General features: G+C 37.8%; 1 pseudogene; it reads left to right on the forward strand.

The window, feature by feature from the left end:
- Positions 1 to 6,353: 6,353 nt before the first annotated feature.
- On the forward strand, positions 6,354 to 13,367 carry LOC136793342 (putative SNURF-like protein; annotated as a pseudogene).
- Positions 13,368 to 15,023: the final 1,656 nt, after the last annotated feature.

A 15,023-nucleotide genomic window follows, 5' to 3' on the forward strand; every position in this document is an offset into this window, starting at 1 on the left:
GGATGCTTTGTATTTCTGCGGTGTCCTTTGTAACTTCTCCTTTTTCATTTCTAATTTTATTGATTTGAGTCCGCTCCCTCTTTTTCTTGATGAGTCTGGCTAATGATTTATCAATTTTGTTTATCTTCTCAAAGAACCAGCTTTTAGTTTTATTGATCTTTGCTATTGTTTTCTTTGTTTCTATTTCACTTATTTCTCCTCTGATCTTTATGATTTCTTTCCTTCTGCTAACTTTGGGTTTTGTTTGTTCTTCTTTCTCTAGTTTCTTTAGGTGTAAGGTTAGATTGTTTATTTGAGATTTTTTTTTTTGTTTCTTGAGGTAGGCTTTTATAGCTATAGACATCCCTCTTAGAACTGCTTTTGCTGCATCCCATAGGTTTTGGATCATCATGTTTTCGTGTCATTTGTCTCTAGGTATTTTTTGATTCCCTCTTTGATTTCTTCAGTGATCTCTTGGTTATTAAGTAGTGTATTGTTTAGCCTCCATGTGTTTGTGTTTTTTACTTTTTTTCCCTGTTATTGATGTTTAATCTCATAGTGCTGCAGTCAGAAAAGATGCTTGATATGATTTCAATTTTCTTGAATTTACTGAGGCTTGATTTGTGACCCGAGATGTGATCTATCCTGCAGAATGTTCTGTGCTCACTTGAGAAGAAAGTGTAATCTGCTGGTTTTGGATGGAATGTCCTATAAATATCAATTAAACATCTGGTCCCTTGTGTCATTTAAAGCGTGTGTTTCCTTGATAATTTTCTGTTTGGATGATCTATCGGTGTAAGTGATGTGTTAAAGTCCCCCACTATTACTGTGTTACTGTCAATTTCCTCTTTTATAGCTTTTAGCAGTTGCCTTATGTATTGAGGTGCTCCTATGTTGGGTACATATATATTTATAATTGTTATATCTTCTTCTTGATCATTATGTAGTGTCCTTCCTTGTCTCTTGTAACACTATTTATTTTAAAGTCTATTCTATCTGATATGAGTATTGCTACTCCAGCTTTCTTTTGATTTCCATTTGCATGGAAGATCTTTTTCCATCCCCTCACATTCAGTTTGAATGTGTCCCTATGTCTGAAGTTGGTCTCTAATGGATCTTCTTTTGAATCCATTCAGCAAGCCTGTGTCTTTTGGTTGGAGCATTTAATCCATTCATGTTTAAGGTAATTATCTATATGTATGTTCCTTTGACCATTTTATTAATTGTTTTGGGTTTGTTTTTGTAGGTCCTTTTCTTCTCTTGTGTTTCCCACTTAGAGAAGTTCCTTTAGCGTTTGGTGTAGAGCTGGTTTGGTGGTGCTGAGTTCTCTTAGCTTTTGCTTGTCTGTAAAGCTTTTGAATTCTCAATTGAATCTGAATGAGATCCTTGCTGGGTAGAGTAATTTTTGTTGTAGGTTCTTTCTTTTCATCACTTTAAGTATATCATGACACTCCCTTCTGGCTTGTAGATTTTCTGCTGAGAAATCAGCTGTTAACCTTTTGGGAGTTCCCTTGTATGATATCTGTCATTTTTCCCTTGCTGCTTTCAATAATTTTCCTTTGTCTTTATTTTTGCCAATTTGATTACTATGTGTCTCGGCATGTTTCTCCTGGGTTTATCCTATATGGGACTCTCTGTGCTTCCTGGACTTGGGTGGCTATTTCCTTTCCCGTGTTAGGGACATTTTCAACTATAATCTCTTCAAATATCTTCTCTGGTCCTTTCTCTCTTTCTTCTCCTTCTGGGACCCCTATAATGCGAATGTTGTTGCATTTAATGTTGTCACAGAGGTCTCTTAGGCTGTCTTCATTTCTTTTCATTCTTTTTTCTTTATTCTGTTCCACAGCAGTGAATTCCACCATTCTGTCTTCCAGGCCACTTATCCATTCTTCTGCCTCAGTTATTCTGTTATTGGTTCCTTCTAGTGTATTTTTCATTTCAGTTATTGTGTTGTTCATCTGTGTTTCTTTGTTCTTTAATTTTTCTAGGTCTTTATTAAACATTTCTTGCATCTTCTCGATCTTTGCCTCCATTCTTTTTCCGAGGTCCTGGATCATGTTCACTATCATTATTCTAAATTCTTTTTCTGGAAGGTTGCATATCTCCACTTCATTTAGTTGTTTTCCTGGGGTTTTATCTTTTTCCTTCATCTGGTACATAGCCTTCTGCCTTTTCATCTTGTCTATCTTTCGGTGAATGTGGTTTTTGTTCCACAGGCTGCAGGACTGTAGTTCTTCTTGCTTCTGCTGTTTGCCCTCTGGTGGATGAGGCTATCTAAGAGGCTTGTGCAAGCTTCCAGATGGGAGGGACTGGTGGTGGGTAGAGCTGGCTGTTGCTTTGGTGGACAGACCACAGTAAAACTTTAATCTGCTTGTCTGCTGATGGGTGGGGCTGGGTTCCCTCCCTGTTGGTTGTTTGGCCTGAGGCGACTCAACACTGGAGCCTACCCGGGCTCTTTGGTGGGGCTAATCGTGGACTCTGGGAGGGCTCATGCCAAGGAGTACTTCCCAGAACTTCTGCTGCCAGTTTCCTTGTCCTCATGGTGAGACAGAGCCACCGCCCACCTCTGTAGGAGACCCTCCAACACCAGCAGGTAGGTCTGGTTCAGTCTCCTATGGGGTCACTGCTCCTTCCTCTGGGCCCGATGAGCACACTACTTTGTGTGTGCCCTCCCAGAGTGGAGTCTCTTTTTCACCCAATCCTGACGAAGTCCTGCAATCAAATCCCAGTAGCCTTCAAAGTCTGATTCTCTAGGAATTCCTCCTCCTGTTGCCGGACACCCAGGTTGGGAAGCCTGACTTGGGGCTCAGAACCTTCACTCCAGTGGGTGGACTTCTGTGGTATAAGTGTTCTGCAGTTTGTTAGTCGCCCACCCAGCAGTTATGGGATTTGATTTTATTGTGATTGCGCCCCTCCTACTGTCTCATTGTGGCTTCTCCTTTGTCTTTGGATGTGGGGTATCCTTTTTGGTGAATTCCACTATCTTCCTGTCAATGACTGTTCAGCAGTTAGTTGTGATTCTGGTGTTCTTGAAAGAGGGCGTGAGACCACATGCTTCTACTCAGCCATCTTGAACCAATATCCTGGGTTTTGGCGGCATTCTTGACTCACAGCCTGTCCTTTCAATTCACCTCCTGCTCTGCTGCCAGAATCACCTTGCTGGTTACCCTTCTTCATCACCCAAACGTGCCCCAGGGTGCAGCGAGGAAGCCCATTTAATTTTTTTAAGTGAGTTAATTAGTGAGCAAAATAATCTTGAGTGATTGCAGGTGGCAATACTACCCATCACCCTACTAAAAGCTAAGGTGACACCAATTAAATTAAGGGTGACTGATAATTCTCCTTTATTACTACACCTGTATTCATATTTAGATACTTTTCCTTAATGCTCTTGGGGTCAGTTAAAAGATAAAGTGGAACTCAGCTCATTAATAAAATTTAGAAGTTGAGTTTCCAGGCTCTATATGCTAATTACTCTCTGCCACCACTAAGGCATTTTAAATCTGCATAGATGAACACACAAGCAATGAAAAGAGACTGTCTGGAAACGAACCTAGAAGAAGGGGAAAAAAAAGTAACACAGAATAAACAAGATCAACAGTCCTGCCAATTCTTCTCTTGTACCAGTGGTACTTTTAACTTATTAATGTTGGCTTATGCTGTTCTCGGCTGACCTGCTATTATAAAAGCCTCACTGTTTGGTAACCAAAGGGAAAAACATTCTTATAGCTGATAACCTGATTATGACTTTTGAAAACAAGGGACATGGCAGGTAATGATCTTTCTGCATGGGACCTCTGCAATTTGTAACCACTCAAGCTTTCAGAACAGAAAGATGTGACCTTGTGCTTCCTATATTGTGCAATGTTGATTGGTACAAGGAAAATGCCAATAGAATCCTCCTAATTGGTTCCCAACCCAAGTGGAGTGATCACCATGCAAATCATTAAGCCAGACTCATTTCATTTACTCTAAATAAAGGAGCATTAACAAATCTCTTTTATCTGAATGTCCCTTTGTGTATGTGTGTCTGTTATTTAAAAGTACGACCAGTTCATATGGGAGATTGGGATTGACATATATACACTAATATGTATAAAATGGATAACTAATAAGAACCTGCTGTACAAAAAAATAAATAAAATTAAATTTAAAAATATATATATATATATATTCCTCCTGTTCTTAAAACAATCCTCCTTTGTGATATGGTATCACAACATTAAAATAAAATCTTTTAAACCTTAAAAAAATAAAAAGTATGACCAGGTTTGACCCTGAAGTCTTTTAGTTGGTAATGTAAACTCTTGCTACATTTCCAGCTTTTTCCTGACATCAGCATTCCAGTTGAATGGTGATCATCAAATCCATTTTAACGTAATAATTGAGAGCATTCTTTGATTGCAGTTTTTAAAAACGCGCAGTACACATGAATATTTCCCTCACGATGCCGAAAACTAGTGAAAATACTACACTGATAATTTCCTATTAAACAGGAAAACGAGAGTTTGACTATGACTTAATAACATCTTCACGCTGTATGAAAGGTGATTTTCCATAGGAAAATTGATGGCATTTTATCTGTCCTGCATATTGTTGAAGGACCCTGTTCTCTCTTTAACTTTCTTACGAAAAACTCACTTATTCCCTTGAAATCAGCACACATTATGCAACCTTCAAATAACACCTCTGCTGGGAACCTTTCCTGATATCCTCCAGAATGAATTTTCTCCTTATGACACGTACCATTTTTTAATTTTTCTTTACAATTCACAGTTCTGAGGGGTATCATTCACTTAGACATGAACAGCAACCCCTGGAGTTGTGTAGACACAATGTGCACAAAATAGGTAGCAGTCCTGAGGAGATTTACCTCATTCACCTTCTTGGTAATACTAGCTGGGAGCCAAAGTGTATCATTTAAGGCGATAAAAATCAAAGTTTAGAAATATAAGCATATTTAACAGTAAAATAGCAAATACTAAATAAACGTTGATAATGCTATTGATTAAATTCCAGTGGTAAGAGCAAGAAGCAGAAAGTGGAAACACCTAATTTTAACACCGAGCAAATAGAGAAGCAACAAACACCATGTAAATTAACGCATGACGAAAAACATATAAAGCTATCATTTGACAGGTAACCACTGAGCAATTACCCAAACCTAGCTACCAGAAAAACTGTTCACAAACAAATAAATTAGACTACATGGTGAAAAACTTCTGAAAATTTACAAACACATAAAGTCTGACATAAGGCTGATGAAAAGACACTCATGATTATATCAATCAGTGTAAATATATATCATATGTGATATATATAAACAAATGTTACACGAATACAAACAGATCATTAAAACATTGCTGAAAGACACTAAAAAAGAATTTGATCAGACTTCCAGGAAAGCTGTGTGACAAACCTGGCATATACATCTCTCCTCAGCGAAACAACCATTTAACTGGTAAATATTATAAAACACAAACGTTTAAAATCTCTGGAAATTGACCTAAGGGCATACCACAAATCAGTAAGCATTTATTCAAGAAAAACCCCTAAACGTCGATAAGAACAGTGGGAATCGGTGACATTTCAGCCAGAACCTGCTCCCATTCCTTCCGCAACTTCATACTACAGAATGTCTACTCTATTTCTTGAGGCCAATAAGATGCGAGCTCCTTTAACAGCCACTCCCAGTCAAAAGGCTAAGATTTCGCCCCAGGAGAGTCAGGTTGCCAGCATCTCTCACCTCTGTCACCCGCCTTCCAAGTGAAGAGGATTAGTCAAATCATGAGGGAAAGATGGAATAGTTCAGTAAACGGTGTTCGAACCAGATAGACATATAAAAAAGTGAAATTGGATCCACTTCTCATTTTACATACCAGAACAAACTCTAAATAAAACAAAAATATAAATATCAATAAAACCATTAAAGGGCTTCCCTGGTGGCGCAGTGGTTGAGAGTCCGCCTGCCGATGCAGGGGACACGAGTTCGTGGCCCTGTCCGGGAAGATTCCACGTGCCGCGGAGCGGCTGGGCCCGTGAGCCATGGCCGCTGAGCCTGCGTGTCCGGAGCCTGTGCTCTGCGACGGGAGAGGCCAGAACAGTGAGAGGCCCACGTACAGCAAAAAAAAAAAAACCATTAAAGTAACATAAAATAATATGGAAGACTCCCTTTAAAACCGAAAGTGAATCCAGCCTTTCTAACTATTTCTGAAAACCCAGAATCCTTAAAATACTAACAACTCACTACGTAAAGAAAAAAAATTCCATTTGGCCAAAAACAATAAGCAAAATTAAAGGGTATATGACAGCGCAGAGAGGAGTGGCTGCCAGAGGTCACTAACTTTGTGTTCTGAGGAGCAGCCCGCGGCAAGATGGAGCGGGCCAGGGACCATTTACACCCGAGCCGGACCACAGAACAGCACGTACCAGAGGTAGAAGTCCAAGCCAAACGGAGAAGAGCCTCACTGAGCAACCAGGAGTGTCACCTGTACCCAAGGCGATCTCAGCAGTACCTGTGGTGGATTTCCAGGCGGAACTGAGACAGGCATTCTTAGCTGAGACACCAAAGAGGTGGTTAAAGCAGTATTGGAACACCCAGGTAGCTGATTCCAAGAGAGAAAACAAAACAAAACAAAACAAAACAAAACAAAACAAAACAGGTTAGAGCTGATGCAGTCATGATCAAGAATAAAGAACTAATTAAAGGGTAGGGTGTTTGGAGGTCATTAAATTATTTGGGATATGTTCAAAAAAATTGTTTTTCTTAAAGGCTTCATACAAATAAACACAGCAGAAAGTTTAAAAAGTAAAAGCAGGATCTTAATGCTTTTACCCTGACACTTTTGTCATGTGTTACTTTCCAGACATTATATAGTCCTTGCTTTTTAGGTAGTTTTATTCATATTTAACTTGTACTGATTTTCAACTTAACATATGAAAAATATTTCATTATAAATAGCTGCTGAATATCCTGCTAATATGTTTTATAATTCCTTTTTGTGAGAGACTTCATTTTTTCTGCTGGTAATTTGAAATAAAGCTTCAGTGAATTGCTTTGCATAAAACTTTAGATAGGATCATTTCCTTGAATACGCAGAGGTAAAAATAAATTGAGTCAAGGAATTTGAAATTAAGGTACATTTTCTGAATTGTATTATGAATTATTACATTAGTCTCTATTGTTGTGAAAAAATATAGTGCCAGTTACATTTTCATCTGCACTGGTTATGTTAACTACATATAATTTGTTTCTATTGAATTATAAATACATATCACATCCTTTAGCAAATGAGAAGCTAAGTATTTCCCATGCTTATTTACTAATTATTTTTTTGTTTTATCTTTTTCTTACTTTTTTACCAATGTGTTTGAATCAGCTGACAATGTAATAAAGCTATTAATCTATGATTTTTCAATGTTATGTGGATTTATTTACACTGTGTCTTCTTGTGTTGGTTGCTTAGATTTTTAGGAAAATGCTATTAACTTTGATTGAATATTTTATTTTTCCTTTCCAACTTTTTAAAATTTTAAGATCTCAATCCAAAGGGTTTAATATACACTTTTTAGAAACTAAGAGAGGAAAGGGGTTTATAGATGAGTTTTCTTCTAGATTTTATTTCTGGTTTGAAATAACCCCTCAACTCAAATTAATTAGGCCTGTTTATGGCCATCATTTCGAATTTTAAAGCAAAGGGAAAACCCTCCCCAGCTGAATCCTTTACCCAACATTCCCCAGTAATTGCTTGGATTTGATTGCAAGACAGTGGAATTGATTTCAAACAATAGAATCTGATCATTGTCCTCAGCTGTTCCCCAGAGTAAAGGCATTTTTTTAAATGAGTAAGTGCACATATGACGTTTTTTAACCAAGAATTTTTTGGGTCCTCAGTGCAGTTTACATACTCTTGTAATTCCTGAGTAAAGTATTATTTAAATTGTACATTATGCTCTATAAGTAGGGCCATCCAATTTGCTGAGTTTCAAGTGCTGGTTTCATCTAAACAGTACTAGTTACTAGGATTGTTATAGAGCAGGAGTTGGCAAAGTATCTGGCCCATTTATTGCCTGTTTTTGTAAATAAAATTTTATTGGCTGGCACACAGCCATGTCTTATTTAAGTATGGCCTATGGCTGTTATGGGCAGTACACTGGCAGATGGGAGTATCTGTGACAGGTTGAATGGCAGGCAAAGTCTACAATATTTATTATCTTTCCCTTTAAAAGAAAAAGTTGGGTAACCTCTCTCTTAGAGAACCACTTTCAAAGATGAAGACACTGAGGTGGGGGCAATAGGGGAGTGGTGATACTATACAATGTGGTGAAAGGAAAGGGGTTGTAGAAGGAGAGTATATGCAGTAAATATGCCAGGGTAGAGAACCAGATGAATTTCTGGGATAAGGGTCAGGTCTAAGACTCGTGCTAAAGTCTGCTATACGTGTAAATGGGTAAAGACATTTTAACAATTGATATGTTTTATTTTTCATTATAAAAATCTAAATCATGTCAGTGATAGCCAAGAAAAATGGGAAGGTAAACCACAGACTTTAAATACCCATGTTTCAACCACGGCAGCATGAGGTTGAATTTTCTTTCATTTTGCCCATTTGCTTTTCTTTTGAAAATGTAATTAATTGTAATCATGCTTTTAAACTATTCCACTTATATGTATATCATTAATGTTCCTTCATTTTATTACATAGTCCTCCCAACTATCATTTGTAATGAATAAATGATGGTTCATTCTTAAAAAAAAGGGGGTATATGACAAGTTGAGGGGGAAACATCTATAACCATATCACAGATAAATGGTTAGTCTTTCTAATATATAGGAAGTTTTAGAAATCAATAAGGGAAGGATTAGCAATAGTAAACAAAAGGATCCAAAGGTATAAACAGATAATTCTCAGAAAAATTCAAATGACTCTTTGACAGATGTCAACCTCAGTTATAAAATGAGAAATGCAAGTTACATTACCCTGAAATACCATTTTTAACCTTTCAGATTGGCAAAAACTCAAAGTTTTATGGAGCTGTGGAGTGTAAAATTTTACTATCCCTATGCAAGGCAAATAGGATCTATCAAAGTTACAAATACATATGATTTTTGACAGAGCAATTCTACTTTGGGGTTTATACAACAGATATAAGTACTTGAATATGTGCATAATAATGTATGTATAACTGTATTCATTGAAGCATTATCAACAAAGGATTGGAAAATTACCTTACCATTTTTCAACAGGGGACTGGTCAAGTAAATTATAGTCTATCTATTCAATGGGATTAAAAAATTGCATAAACTCTACATACTGACTGAAATGGAATATTGTTTAGAGAAAAAGCAAGGTTTAGAACAGTGTGTTTAATATACCATCATTTTTGTAAAAAGTGAGAAACTAAGGTATATATTTGGTTTTGTTTGCATATACAAATAGAAACTCTGGAAGGATGTGCAAGGAACTAATAATAATAGTATTCTAATGATGTGGGCCATGGGAACTGGATGGAGACAAGTGTGGGATCAGGAGGAAGACTTTTCAATGTATACTCTTTTAATATATTTAACCATGTGCACTAATTTCCCACTCACAACAAATCGATATTTTTTAATGAAAACTTAAGATGATGTAAGTGAGACAATTCATTCTCCCTGGCCCAGTCACCACTCCTTTTTGTGAAACCCTCCAGAAAAATATGCCTACAGAGAACAAATGCAAAAAAGTAAAATAAAATGCAACATCTGTTACTAGGTGAATGAGATTTTGGCCCCAAACTCCACAGATGAAGCACCTGGAGAACTCTTTCAGCTTTGTGTGGAGACGTAAATGGACTCCATCTTCTTGAAAGCAAATTTGAATCTCGGAGTTACATACACCCAGGGTCAGAGAGAGAGAAAGCAGAGAGAGAATAGGAACAACATTTTCTCCAAAGCCCAGGGGCAACCTAGGCCTTCTCCAGTCAGAGCTGTAGCTGAGGGCTCGGCTACCACACAACCAGATTGGTGCCTGAAACCCTCTTTCCTCTGCCTCGTAGAAACGTTGGAAGGAAGATAAATGTCCCTCAGTATCATGGTTAGAATGAGAAGAGAAACCACACATACTGTGATTTTCACTCTTTCAAGGCCCCACTTCTCGAAAATGTGAATCATTCCATATCATGGATCTGGAGCACTATTCCTTGCCTGGGGGAGATGGATTTTATTGACCTTGATCAACACTCAGAGATAAGAGGTTAAGGGAAAGCCCTGTGCTCCCCACAGAGGCTAACTAGATGTTTCCAAGAATAAATTCAGGAGTTTATCAGTTATAAAAGACACGGGTTTAATCCTTCCTGTCAATAAATATTTACACATACATAACCTACATGAATTGAATCTACAATGGGCATACATTTTTTACAAATTGAAAAAAATCTCACATTTACCCAAGTGGAAATGTAATTATAGGTAATACAATGCACACAGTTACAGCTTAAATTTTCAATGGAGCATTTTTGCATGCTAACACAGACACAGAAGCTGTTCTATGGAGGCCCCAGAGATAGATCTAGTCAATCATTTGTGTACTATTAAACGACACTTTTCTAGTGTAACTAGAAGGTATTAAGCCTCTAACAATGTATTTTCTAATCTATTTTATCAATGTTACCATGAGAGGTTCAGAGGTTAAATATTTCCACGTGTGGCTCTTCAATTTTTTTCACAATTCACGTGAATTAGAAGTTTAAATGTAGTATAATAATTTAATAATATAAAACTTAATTACCTAGTATTTAGAATATGCGGATTCTGGACAGCCAAAAATTCTAGATAATTGAGTCAGTCATCATTATGAATATTAGATCATCTCTATATAACATATATAGATATTATACACCTATATAATACAATAGATATAATATACAGAATCTATCATATAGCATATTGTATATAATCTATTCTATATAATCTAATATGTAATCTATTATATGGATCCATAATAGACGTTATATATACATATGCATAATAGATATAAAAAGGCCTATTAAAATATGTGGATTTATTTACATAGCTTAGCTTTTTCACCTATTTCTTGTTTTTCTCTCCCTGCCATTATTATCAGTGACCCCGTATAGCACTTTTTCTCCCTATTACTAATTTTCTCATTTACCATCTACTATGAGCTGAGAAATCATATGTTGAAAGTTCTTTAAATAAAATGTAATGTAAGATTAGGCTTTGAAATAAGAGCTAAGGGAATCACTTGAAGCCATGGGCATGGGATTTTAATGCAGGTGCTTAGAGACATCTACTTTGGCTGTGTAGAGAGCTTTGTAGCTTATTGCTTTGGGCTACTTCTATTAGAAGAGTGTGACACTATATGAGTTTGAGCAAAATTAGGCTACCCCATTTTTTTAATTCCTTCCTTTTTTATAAAAAGAATTGTATTAAAATGCATATAAAATCATAAGATAAAATAATTTTTTAAAGTAAAGAAAAAATGAGGTGAAATGTAAGGCAAAGGGAAAGAAAAGAGAGCCAGGTGAAAAACTCATCACAATGCCAACCAGTCCTCTAGATGAGTAACAGATTTGCTTTCATGCTTTTTTTGTGTGTGTGTGTGTGCTAGGTGGGCCTCTCACTGTTGTGGCCTCCCGCGTTGCGGAGCACAGGCTCCGGGCGCGCAGGCTCAGCGGCCATGGCTCACGGGCCCAGCCGCTCCGCGGCACGTGGGATCTTCCCGGACCGGGGCACGAACCCGCGTCCACTGCATCGGCAGGAGGACTCCCAACCACGGCGCCACCAGGGAAGCCCTGTTTTCATGCTTTGTAGTCAATCCAAAGAAGGTAACAAAATCCATGTTGTCCACTTAGTGTAAATAAAACAATTGTTTCAACAAAGCACAGATTTTGTGGATAGGGAGTCCAGAAAGCAATTTTTCCTTGGTTTCTCATCGAGAAGTCATTGTGAAACATAAAAATAACACCCTCAACCACTTTATAAGAGATGCAAGGATAAATTTCACTGGACTGTTTTTATAAAATTCTACAACATAAGTCAACAGCACAACTCAATGGAAAAAATTCTATGGGGGGAAAGAAAATGTTGCAGCTCATTGAAAACACATAAAATGACTTATTCCAAAACAAAACAACAGTTGACTGTGGTTGCTCCTGGTGGCCCAATGGTAGTGTTTTTGACAGTGTCAGGTACACACTTGGTCAGATGACAGTGTGGATCTACTTAACTCCTCCAATCACTGAAAGAGGCCCTCCAAGTCCCACCAGTCTGACCCAGTTCCTCAGCACATCAGATAAATCTTGATTTAAGCCAAGGAAACACAGTGGTGAACTTCACTGTTATTCCAAATATCCACATAAAATATGGTTGCTCACTATGGGCTTTAGAACAAGGCAAGTAGAGACAAATTAATCAAAGTTAACAAAACATTCATTGGAGACAGTACTGTCAGTGGGTAGTAGTCAATGCATGAAGCCACCTGGATGAAGTACTAGCTTATGGCTAAAGGCACATCCAACATAAAGAGGGGAAAAGTGAAAGAAATTTCAACATATGAATACAGTACTACCCTTTCATTGCCTGTGAAAGCAAGCCAAAATGTTAACACTGACTTCTTAACTTTACTTTCTATATAAACAAGCAGCATTAACATTTGCCCAGAGCAAAGGGTAGAAAACTGTTCATAATGAGATAAGATTTGGAATTAAAAACACAAACAGCAGTGTACTTGAACAAAGTCAAATTATCTAGTGCAAATAATGGATCAATTGAGTGAAAAGATAACCAAATCTCCAATGCCCAGGGGCCTAGAAGGATAGCTATAACGCTGAAAGTTTTTATGCGTCAATTTTCTTACATGTTAGAGAAGGGAACAGTTTAACCTTGACACCAAGAGCTCTGCACACACCAATGCCTAAAAGTAACTTAGCACTCAATTGAAGTAGGTCAGGAACCTCTTGGAAAGATGGATGACCGTCAACTATTAAATTAATTTTTAACTATATACTCAAAGAGTGGACATTAAAGATTCATTGAGCTTTGCAGTTCTAAAGAAATAGTGCCATAAGTACAGTTCTTAGAATGTAAACCCTAAAATACAGAGACTATATCTGTATAAATCACTTTGTTCAGCACCAAAACTATGTCAATGAATACTAAAAGTACTTAACAAATACCTTTTTTAAAGAGGATGCTAAGGAATCAGGACTCCCGATTGGAAGAGACAGATACCCCTCTTCAACCAGCTCTCTCAAAAAAGGAGCTGGCAGCTGCCCTAACCAAACTTCAGGAAGATCATGGGCAAAGCTGGGCCTCAAGCTGGGACCAGAACACAAAAAGGCGCCAAGACTCCCTATCCCTAGGTCTTTCACTGCCACTTTCTTAGTGTGTTGGTGTTTTCCCCCTCAACCTGAGGCCCACTTCTTCTCCACTGCAGGAAACATAGATCCAGTGGCTCTCTGCTAGCATCTTTCTAAGCTGAGATTAAAAGTTTCTCTTTGTTTACTTCCTTCTGTGATTGGTCCAACTGAATCACCTGCCTACTCTCAGGCCAGTCGTGTAGCCACCGTGTGGTTTCTGTCACTGGCCCAGCTTGGGTCATGTGCCTACTCTTAAAGTTAGGGGCAGAGATTTGTGATTGAAATTAGGGAAGAGAAGTAGTTCCTGCAAATGAAAGAAGAAAGTACTGAACTATATAGAGAGAGAAGGAGTAAGTCAAATAAACTACTCACCGGAAACGTATCTTATTTGCTCTACCGGGCGTTTCAAACACTTCAGGCCATGCAGAAGTTGCTTACAGAATAGAGAATTGCTTCAGAACACTAGACACATGGTCTCATTAAGGTCATTAAGGTCTCAGCAACCTCTCTTTATACCCTGTGCTAGACCAGCATGAATAAAGGCTGATTTCAATGTCCCATAATTGACAGCAAGAGTGACACCAATGTGTACTGCTAGTAATAGAAGCCAGTATTCTATCCATAAGGAACAATCAAAATTATAAAAACTCATTCAAAGAAGTACAGCTGTATTAAGAGGGCATGGCAGTAGATCACCATGTGGCTCAACAGAAATACTTGAGAGCCTCATGTGTTAAGAGGCAAGAATGGCTTTTATGTAAGATATTATCTCCATGGAATTGAGTGTTTCTAAGGTATGTTAAAAACAAACCTCTTCCAGCAATAAGTTGAACTGGATACTCTGAAAAGCCCTTACTGTAAAACATATACAGAATAGAAGATAAAATACAGCAAACATCCATTTAAATTGCATCCATTTAAGTTGTGTTTTCAAGAGAGTGAGAGAAATATCTGGGGGGAGGAGGTGCAGGGAGGGGGGAGGAACAATACCACAAAGCTGAAAACCTGAATGGTCAAAGAGCACAAAAACTATGACTGCTCTGGGAACGTTTGCCGATCCCAAGAGTCTAGAAACTTGCATTTCAAAGCTGTGCAAGGGACAGAAGACAAGGCTTTGGGCCTCTGCAAGGTAAAGAGTTGGAAGTGAGATCCTTGCATAAATTCAGAACTCATGAATCAGGAAATAAAAGCTTCTAAGAAAAGTAAAGAAGTGAAAAAGGGACTTATCCATCTCGGTCTGAGTCCTGGGAAAGGAAAAAAATTTCCCCTTGAGAATGAAAAACCACAGTTCTACCCTGAAACAGGTTTGGATTTTGAGTTTATATACTTCAGCAGGGTCTAAGAAAACCTAAGCCAAGAAGCAAATGTAAAGAAATCCCAGGTAGGGAATGTTTTGGAACCCGAGGCTGAAACAAATATAAAACTTCCCTTGAGTGATATACTCACAACTGGGGCCCACAAACTTCCCACCAGTTAAGAATGGCTGAACAAGCACCCACAAATCAAAACTGCAAAACACATAAATTATGTGTTGATTCTGCTGACTCTGGCCCATGTTAGCTTATTTCCTTATGTAGAAGTAGAAGGGGGTCAAGAATTTTTAATACTCCATCAATTCAATAGGAGTCAGGAAAGAAGCATAAATAATTGAGGCAAAAAAAAAAAAAAAACCCACCTAAATA

Source organism: Kogia breviceps, chromosome 20 (genome assembly GCF_026419965.1).
Source record: "Kogia breviceps isolate mKogBre1 chromosome 20, mKogBre1 haplotype 1, whole genome shotgun sequence".
NCBI lineage: Eukaryota > Metazoa > Chordata > Mammalia > Artiodactyla > Physeteridae > Kogia > Kogia breviceps.